At 32.9% G+C, this 10,015-nt stretch overlaps 1 non-coding gene across 1 annotated transcript; it reads right to left on the bottom strand.

Moving 5' to 3' along the window:
- Nucleotides 1-4,216: 4,216 nt before the first annotated feature.
- On the bottom strand, nt 4,217-4,289 carry TRNAR-CCU (transfer RNA arginine (anticodon CCU)). The gene has a single exon. It is a non-coding gene; the product is annotated as a tRNA-Arg (tRNA).
- Between the last annotated feature and the right edge of the window lie 5,726 nt (nt 4,290-10,015).

Raw genomic sequence — 10,015 nt, forward strand, 5'->3', positions numbered from 1 at the left:
AAAAATATTGAAAATGATTGTATTGTCCACATTTGTTATTTTTTAAACAGCAGTTTGTTTGTTATGATATTCAATGTAACATCAGTTTCATGAGATGCATCACAAATAAGGATGAACTCTATAAAAGTGGTAATATGTACACTATATTCCTCATTTTGGAGAGTCACCTATACAGTAGCACGTTAAATGTTATTGAAAGTTATGTAGCTATTCCAAATACCGAAAGCAGACAACCCACTTTACATTTCATGAAAGTTGTTATATCCATTGGAATGCAAACTGGGTATTGGGAATAAAGAGAGGCTTCCTCTCACATACATTTTTTAAAAAAATGTACAGTTGGCCCTTGAACAACACAAAGGTTAGGGGCACGTTGATTCTCCACTTGCTGGAAAATCTGCATATAATTTTACACTGGCCCTCTGTATCCAGGATTCCACATCCACGAATTCAACCAACCTGGAACTAGGTAGTACTACAGTATGCACTTATTTTTTTTACAAAACACATGTAAGTGGACCTGTGCAGTTCAAACCTATGTTGTTCAAGAGTCAACTGCATATACACACACTTGTTATACTTGCTGAAGCCCTACTCTCTTAAAAATAAAAATGAAATAATATTGTTTTCTAACAGAGATGTGTATTTGAAATGTATAGCCAACAGTAGGAACAGCTACCTCTTAGAGAAAATTCAATGTGCATTAGGTATGGGGCAAAGTTCTTAAAATGTACATCACAGTTCAATCTCCTTGCAACTCTATCAGACGAAGGAACTGAGGGAAGGGACACTCAGCTACTCATTGGCAAAGACTGGATTGATCGACATCAAATTATTATTTCTAAACACTACAATATGTGATCTCTAAGATAGCAGGTAAATCCATTAATTCATCATATGTTTATTGATTGCTTACTATATAACAGGTACTGTTCTAAGTGCTGGTGATAGAGCAGATGCTATTTTAAAATCTAATAATAAAACTGTGAACAAAATTAAAAACTCTAGTTTTTGTGGCGCTTAGTGGGGAGAAAAATACAATATGATGAATAAATACATTGTAGAGTATTTTAGAAGATGATAGAAGCTCTGGAAATGAATAAAGCTGGATAAGGGAGATCAGGAATGAGAAGGGAAGGGTAGGGGTGGGAGGGATGTAATCTGGACCTTAGAAACTTATTATTCTAATTTACAGAATGAAAAGTTAGCAGTCAATGAATCATTCAGGTTACTCTTTCTTATATTATCCCTTATTCTGATAGTAATCTAATTTATGAAGCAAGGAAAGAGTAGAAAAAGGCATAATCTTATTTATTTTCACTGGTAAAATATATAATATGAATTCACCATTTTAACCCTTTTTAAATGTACAGTTCAGTGACATTAAGTACCTTCACATTATTGTGTAACCATCATCACTATATATTTCCAGAACATTTTTTATCAGAACATTATCGTCATCACAGAAATTCAGTGTCAATTAAACAACAATGCCCCATTTCCCCTCTCTTCAGTCTTTGGTAACTACTATTTTACTTTCTGTGTCTGTGAATTTGGCCTATTCTAAGTACCTCATGTAAGTGGAATCCTACGACATTTGTCCTTTTGTGTCTAGCTTATTTTGCTTAGCGTAATATCATCAAGATATCATCTATGTTGTAGAATGTATCAGAATTTCATTCCTTTTTAAGACTAAAGATTTTTCATGGAGCTTTTCTCTTTTATTGTCTTCTAAGAGTTTTATAGTTTAGCTCTGAAGTTTAGGAATTTGATCTATTTTTAATTAATTTTTGTATATAGTATAAAATAAGGGTCCAAATTTATTCTTTGTAGTAATATACCCAGTTTTCCTAGCAACATTTGACTGTCTTTTCCTTTTTTAATTATCTTGGCATCTTTGTCAAAAATCATGTAATTGTGTATGTGAGGATTTATTACTGGGATCTCTATTTCATCCATTCCATTCATCTTCGATGTTATCTTTATGCCAGTACTATCCTGTTTCGATTACTGTAGTTTTGTGAAAAGTTTTGAAACCAGGAAGTGTGATTGCTTTCACCAACTTTTTTCTTCCTTTTCAAGAATATTTTGACTATTCAACATCCCTTGAGATTCCATATAAATTTTAGGATGAGCTTCTATGTATCTGCAAAGAATGTTATTGGGATTTCAATAGGGATTGAATCTGTAAATCCCTTTGGGTAATACTGACATCTTAACCATATTAAGTCTTCCAGTTCATGGACATGGAAATGTCTTTCCATTTATTTATTATTTACATTTAATTACTTTCATCAATGTTCTGTAGTTTTCATCATACAAGTTGTTCACTTCCTTGATTAAATTTATTCCTAAGTAGTTTGCTCTTTTTGATGTTCCTGTAAGAGGAATTGTTTTCTTAATTTTCTTTTTGTAGTTTTCATTGTTTGTATAGAGATGCATCTGAATTTCGTGTGCTGATTTTGTATCCTGCAACTTTCTGAATACATTTCTTAGGTCTAACTATTGTGTCTATGTGTGTTTGTGTGTGTAATCCTTAGGGTTTTTTATGTGTAAAATCATATCATTTGAGAAAAGATAATTTTACTTCTTAATTTCCAATTTGGGTGCCTTCTATTTATTTTTCTTGCCTAATTGCTCTTTTTGAAATTGCTGATTTTAATTGTCATGAAATGCTTGGAGAAATCATGACTCAACTGCTTTCCTTGTTTCGAAGGAGGCTCAGCCTGACAGCCTATCCTGCAAGTTTTGGACTTTGTCCCCATAACTGCATAAGCCAATTCTTAAAATAAATCTCTCTATATAAACACATCTTATTGGTTCTGTTTCCCTGGAGAGCCCTGACTAATACAAGCTCCAAATTTAGACTGGAGGCAAAGTGGACAACATGACAGCATAATCAGGGCAAATAGTAAATGCAGAGACAGTTCTGGGAGCCATGGTGATGCTAATACAGAGAGCAAGAGGTGATAGTAGTAAACTCAGACTAAGGTGGGAAGGGACAGCAGGCTGTGTAATGTAGGCTATTACAGCAGGCTGGAGACTAATGGGTGTACTTGTGACAGTACTGTTCAATTAAAGAGTGCAGAGAAAAATCAATTTAATACATAAAGCAGGATTATCAAATAGAATAATGGCTTGCAGATTTGATACAGCTAGAAACTGAATGAGTTTATTATATGCACAGCAGGTAAATTCTCCTATGTAAGTAAAAAGAATATTAACAGGATAAACAAAATGATGAGAAGCAAAGAGTACATTCAGAAGATCCAGTACCTATATGATATAAATTCTAGAAAGAAAGCATAGTGTAGATGGAAGAATGTAATTATGAAAGTAAAATTTAGAAAAACAAATTAATGATCTGAAAACCCCCCCGAAATGAGAGTCTACCAATTACAAGATGAGAGTCTACCAATTACAAGACAATTAATGGAAAATAGTAAATCCTCTCCAGTACACCCTCCTCACCACAACTTACACACACACAAGCAGTGTAAGAATTTGCTGACAATTTTATTTTTAATTTTAAGGATAAAGGAAAAATCCATAAGGCTAAAATATACACATGGTGACTTTATTTCGTGTTGAAGAAGTCACATTGTATATAAAGTTGAAAATAATATATAATGACTCCAATATTCAAATGTTCCTAAAATAGTGGTTTTAAAATTTTGTCTTTTTCATTATCTAGTTATATCTACATCTCTATTTATCTATCTAACTTTGTAGTTTGTTATTCAGTTTCACTTTATTTTTCTTTTCTATTAAATTCCTGAAAATGATATTTAGTAAATATATATATGTACATATATTCCATACCTAAGAATAATCAATGTAGGCAATATTCATGAATACTGTTTCCTGAGCAAATAGAAAGTACTTATTTTCTTTTTATATTTCTCACTGTTATTTATTATTATGATCACTATTTGCTTATTATTTCACATATTTTTTATTTTAAGCATTTATTCTTCGTACAAAAACAATTAAGTCATTATTCTTTGGAAGAAAATGCCTTATTAGAGAAAACCAAAGTTTTACTCAAAAAAAAAAAAGACTTCATTATTCCATAAAGAAGAGTCTAAGAATGAAACTTGAGAAGCTACTTTTTATTTTTTTATTTTTTTAAAAATATTTATTTATTTTGACTGCACCAGGTCTTATTTGTGGCATGTGGGATCTTCACTGCAGCAGGCATGCCTGCGGGATCTAGTTCCCTGACCAGGGATCGAACCTGGGCCCTCTGCATTAGGAGTACGGAGTCTTACCCACTGGACCACCACGGAAGTCCCTGAGAAGCTACTTTTTAAGTAACAAAGTAATCATAACAAAAATATAAATGATAATACTATACATAAATATCATAATAAATTATTTAAAGTACAGTAAAACAGCAAAAATAAAATAAATCTTACAACTGTTTCTGAAAAGGCTAAAATTTCTCTAAGGCATCACAAACCTAAAATATAAAAATAACTGTAGGAATTTAAAAAAATCAATGTGATAATTTCTCCTCAAAAAAGTTAAAAAGTCAGTGATTTTAATGATTCAAGGGTAAAGTCTTCAATATTTTTAATGTATAAATTAATCTGGTAGTCAAATTTTAACAGTGCCAAATAATAAGAGAAGGAAGGAAAGCATTCTTTTCATTTAAGGTAGCATAAATACCTCCAAAACTTGTCATATATTGCAGAGACAGGTAGAGAAATAGACAAAAAGAGAGTTACAGAGAAATGTCCTCAAAAATTCCCCAAAATATGAAAATAATAGTTCTCATATGATCTTTTTAAATAATTCAATAACAGATCAACAAACAAAATAGCATGATTATCTCAAGAGCTACTGTCAGGGACTGTCATACCTGTCCTTTTGTAAAGCCACCTACTTACTGGTATTAGTAATGATTTCTTGTAGATGTTAATCGAAATTTAATTTTGTGGAATTTTCAGGTAAAAACGAATAGTCAAACAAAATGAATATGACAAACAAAAAAACCTTTTGTTTGTCATAAGTGAATAAAATGATTTTTCTATGTTGTTAACATTGTAAAGTTGGGATCAGTAAAAATATAAAAGTCAAAACTAAGTCAGGTCTAAAGTAATCAGGTGAACCATATCAGCTAATGACAATCTGATCCAAGGCACAGCAGGGATGTGTTTCTTTTCACTCCTGCATAGTATTCCATTTCCAACTGAGGCCTCATCAGAATGACCTTTACCGTCCATAGGTCTACCAGCAATCCATTCATGACCATTTAGGTACTCTCCAAGAGGCCTGAGACTTTCTCTAAGGCTCTCCTCCTCTCCTTCTCAGCCCTCATGAGAATCACCTTTTACAGTTTATTCATGGCACTGGAACCTTTTCCTAGCATGTGCCTCAAAACTCTCTCAGTCTCTGCCCATTACCCAGTTCCAAAGCTGCTTCCACATTTTTAGGTCTTTGTTACAGCACCTCCACTTTTCAGTACCAATTTTCTGTCTTAGTCTGTTTGGGCTGCTAAAATAAAACACCACAGACTGGGTAGATTATAAACAGAAATTTATTTCTCACAGTTCTGGAGGCTGGGAAGTCCAAAACCAAGGTTCCCAGCATGGTCACATTCTGGTGAGGGCAGGGCCCTCTTCATTGTTCATAACTGGCATCTTCTTGCTGTGTCCTCATATGGTGAAAAGAGGTTAGCACGCTCTCTGTGTCTCATTTATAAGGGCACCAATCCCATTCATGAAGGCTCTACCCTCATGACTTTAGCACCTCCCAAATGCCTTACCTCTTAATACCATCACATTGGACGTTAGGATTTCAACATGTGAATTTGGGGGTGCGGGACACAAACACTCAGACCATAGCACACTGTGAATGTATCACAAATCATCTATCCCTTGTATTGGTGATGGAGACATTGTTGTTTTCAAACTGGGACATCTGTGAATTATACAGTTATAAACATTACAGTTCATTTCTCTTATTTTGTATAAGAAATTGCTGGTTCCTCAAGTCTACATACGTAAAAATTAGTAGATAATGTCAGAAAGTTCCCCAAAGTACTTATATCAATTTACGCTCTTACTACCTTTGTATGAGAGTTATCTTCGCTTGTTTACTTTGGGTACTTCCAAGCTTTGGGGGGAGATATTCTGGTGTATATGAAGTTGTATCTCATAAATAATTTGCAATTCCCTGATGAACAACGAGGTTGAGCACTGTTATTACATCTTTTTTGACCATTTGAATATCCTCTTTTAGAAACCATTTGCTCCCATCTTTTGTTCATTTTTTTTCTGTTGATTTTTCCTTTACTGATTTACAGGTGTTGTTCAGAGAGGATGGGTTATATTTTGTGCACAAATTCTTTACAGTTATTTATATTTAAAATATCTTCTCCAAAATGTAGTTTGTATTTTTACACTCTAATGGTCTTTAAAAAGGAAAAGCCATAGCTTTACTGAGATATAATTTATATAACATCCAATTCACATTTTTAAAGTGCACAATGTAATTTTTTTGTAGTATATTCACAGAGTCCTGAACCATTACAACAATCTAATTTTAGCACACTTACATCTCAAGACAAGAAACCTCTTATCCATTAATAGTCACTCCTCATCCACCCAACCCAGGAGTCCTAGGCAACATGTATCGATTTTCTGTCTCTACAGATTTGCCTTTTCTGGACATTTTATATAAAAGGAATAATAAAATATGTGATCTTCTTTGATTGGCTTCTTTCATTTAGTACACTATTTTCTGGGTTCATCCATATTGCAGAATGTATCAGGACTTCATTCCGTTTTATTGCCAAATGATATTCATTGTATGGCTATGCCACGGTTTATGTATCCATTTATCAGTTGTTGGTCATTTGAGTGGTATATAATTTTTGGCTATTATGAATAATTCTATTATGAACATGTATGCACACATATTTTTGTGGGCATATATTTTTATTTCTCTTGGGTTAAACTTTTAACTTTAACTTTTTGAAGAACTGCCAAACTTTTTCAAAAGTAAGTGCACGAAGGCTGTCAGGATGGCCGAGTGGTCTAAGGCGCCAGACTCAAGCTAAAAAATAACTAAGTGCACGATTTTGCATCCCCATTAACAATATATAAGGTTCTAATTTCTTCGTATCCTTACCAACACTGACATTTTGACTGCTGCATTCCTAGTATGTGAGAAGCGGTATTTAATTGTGATTTCAGCTTGCATTGTGCTGATGACTAAATATGATGAACAAATTTATATATTCATATTATATATCTTTTTGGAGAAATGTCTATTCATATCATTTCCCATACTTAATTAAGGTATTTATCTTTTTATTATTGAGTTGTAGGTGTTCTTTATAGATACTGGATAATAGTTTCTCATCAGATAATATGATTTGCAAATATTTTCTTCCATTCTGTGAGTTGTCTTTCACCTTTTGTTGGTATCATTTGCAACATAGAAGTCTTTAATTCTGGAAAAGTCTATTATATATATATATAGTTACATGGCTTTTGCTTTTGGTGTTTTTTCTAAGAAGGCTTTGTCTAAGGTCAAAAATATTTACTCCTGTGGTTTTTTTTAAGATTTTTGTAGACTTAACCCTTACATTTAGATCTATGATCCATTTTGAGGGATTTTTTGTGTGTGTGCGTAGGGTATAAGTTAAAGGTCTAAATCCATTCTTTTGCATGTAGATATCCAGTTGTTCCAGAATCATTTGCAAAAAAAAGGCTATTTTCCTCCATTGAAATGTCTTGACACCTTGTCAGAAATCAATTAACCATAAAAATAAGGATTTATTTCTGGACTTTCAGTTCTATTGCATTAATCTACAGGTCTGTTCTTATGCCATATGACCTTAAATACTGAAGCTGTGTAGTAGGTTTGAAATCAGAAGTGTGAGGCTCCAATTTTGTTTTTCTTTTTTTTCTCTTTTTCAAGATTGTTTTTACTGTTCTGGGTTCCTTGCATTTCCGTATTAATTTTAGGGTCAGCTAGATAATTTCTGCAAAATTGGCAGATATTTTGAAAGGGATATCATTGAATCTGTAGATAATTTGGGGTGTATTGCCATCTACTAACATTGTCTTCTGAACCATAAACATAGAATGTCTTTCTATTTATTTAGGTTTCCTTTCATTTCTTCAACAATGTTTTCTAGTTTTCAGTGTAAAGTTTTAGACTTCTTTTGTTAAAGTTGTTCCAAATATTGTGTTTTTGATGCTATTAGAAATAGAATTGTTTTCTTAATTTATTTTTAGGTTTCACATATATTGAGTATATAAATAAAATTTTTTGTATATTCACTATTGTATCTTACAAGATCCTATCCTTCCTTGAAACCCACAATTCTACATATCCAAATCTGGACATCATATCCAGAGCTTATACCTAATTTATTGCATGTATTATTAGTAGAATTTCTTTCTGTATGTTTTCAATAAGTTAGCTGCTTCTAATTTATCTCATATAATAGGACAGATGCATCTGCATATGCAAATTAATGTTGAAAATAGAAGTGTGAATGAAGAAATAGAAGAAGGGAACCATGAATTAGTTGACAACTTGAGAACAGGTCTTATATATCACAATACACGTAATATATACTAGCTTCCCTCTTTCATTCTTAGCATCAACTACTTTCTCTAATCAAATGGTTCTCTAGGGTAGATGACATAAAAGTAATAAATTGATTTTTAATTTATCTAAATCATTACAAATGAATCAAGGAGACTGACAAAATACATAAGCCATATTTTAGTCACTCCTCTCCCTTTCAGAGGTCATGTTCTGCTGATTTATTTTTGGAAAAAATCAGGGCTACTATGTTCTTCTCCTGATTTTCCTGGCGAAAATGGCTCTCTCCGACTCTGTCTTCTCCACCAAGGGCTGCTTATTACGTCAGTGATGATACCGTCTTGAGTTCTGGAACAAAATCCCCTTGATATGATGTCATAACTCCTTTCACTATAGAGCTGCAGATAACTGAATATGTGAGTGCCCAGAGTTGCTTGTTGCAGTATTTCTCAGACTCTTCAGTCCCCCAAAATTAGTGCACAAGAATGTTTCAGTGTATAATATTTTACTAAAGTTTTAAATGATGATGTACATTATACTTTAGGGAAAAATTGTAGTAGTTGTATTTTTAAAATACACTATGCCAAATTATCCACTCAATCCAAGGAAAAAGTACCTAAGAAGTTAAATCTTTTATAGGAATCAACGTTTCCTAATTGAGCTCTCCTAACCTAAGTCATATATTCTCTCTGGGTGATTATCTTCTTTTAAACTCTACCACTAGTAATCATGACATTTAACCCTTAAATAAAAATTGAGCTCATCTCAGGATTATCCCCCTATCTTTGAGTCTCAGTTACTCAGTATAGATTAAAGTCTAAAGAAGTTCAACTTAAACAATGCTTGATAGCTTCTGGTGCTCTGACAATAAGGGAGAATCATTATATTTTTTTCCCTTCAATGTCTGCCCTCTTTGGTACAGAGCAGAGAGGAAAAGGTCCCGAGCAGGTCTATGCACAGTCCCTCCCTAGACAGGAGTTTTTGGGAAATGAATGACCTTGATCGGACAGCCATCCCTTGGCACACAGTAATAGTATTTACAAAGTGGAAGGCCATGTGTATAAAATGTTTTTATAAGGTTATACAAGTATCTATTTAGATCTTTTATGGAAAACAAACCTGAAACTTATAGATTTATGGAGTATGTAGAATAAGGGTGGTCACATAGGCTGTGTAATTAATGGAGAATAAAATGAGGATATTGCAAGACCAAAATATCTCCCCTCTGTATCAGTGGATCTGCATACATAATTTTTTAAATTGTCTGTTTTTTCCCAGAGTAAAAAAAAAAAAAAAACTGCAGAGAAAAAAGATAGCTTTTTAAGGGAGCTTCAGCATATTATTTTGGGGTTTCTCCAGGAAAAATATGTTTATATCTGTTCATAGTACATGCCTGCAACTTTAGAATTACTGGTAAATCTTGATGGAGGGTAAGATCTATAATTTT

The sequence above is a fragment of the Eubalaena glacialis genome, chromosome 5 (assembly GCF_028564815.1).
Source record: "Eubalaena glacialis isolate mEubGla1 chromosome 5, mEubGla1.1.hap2.+ XY, whole genome shotgun sequence".
NCBI classification, from domain to species: domain Eukaryota; kingdom Metazoa; phylum Chordata; class Mammalia; order Artiodactyla; family Balaenidae; genus Eubalaena; species Eubalaena glacialis.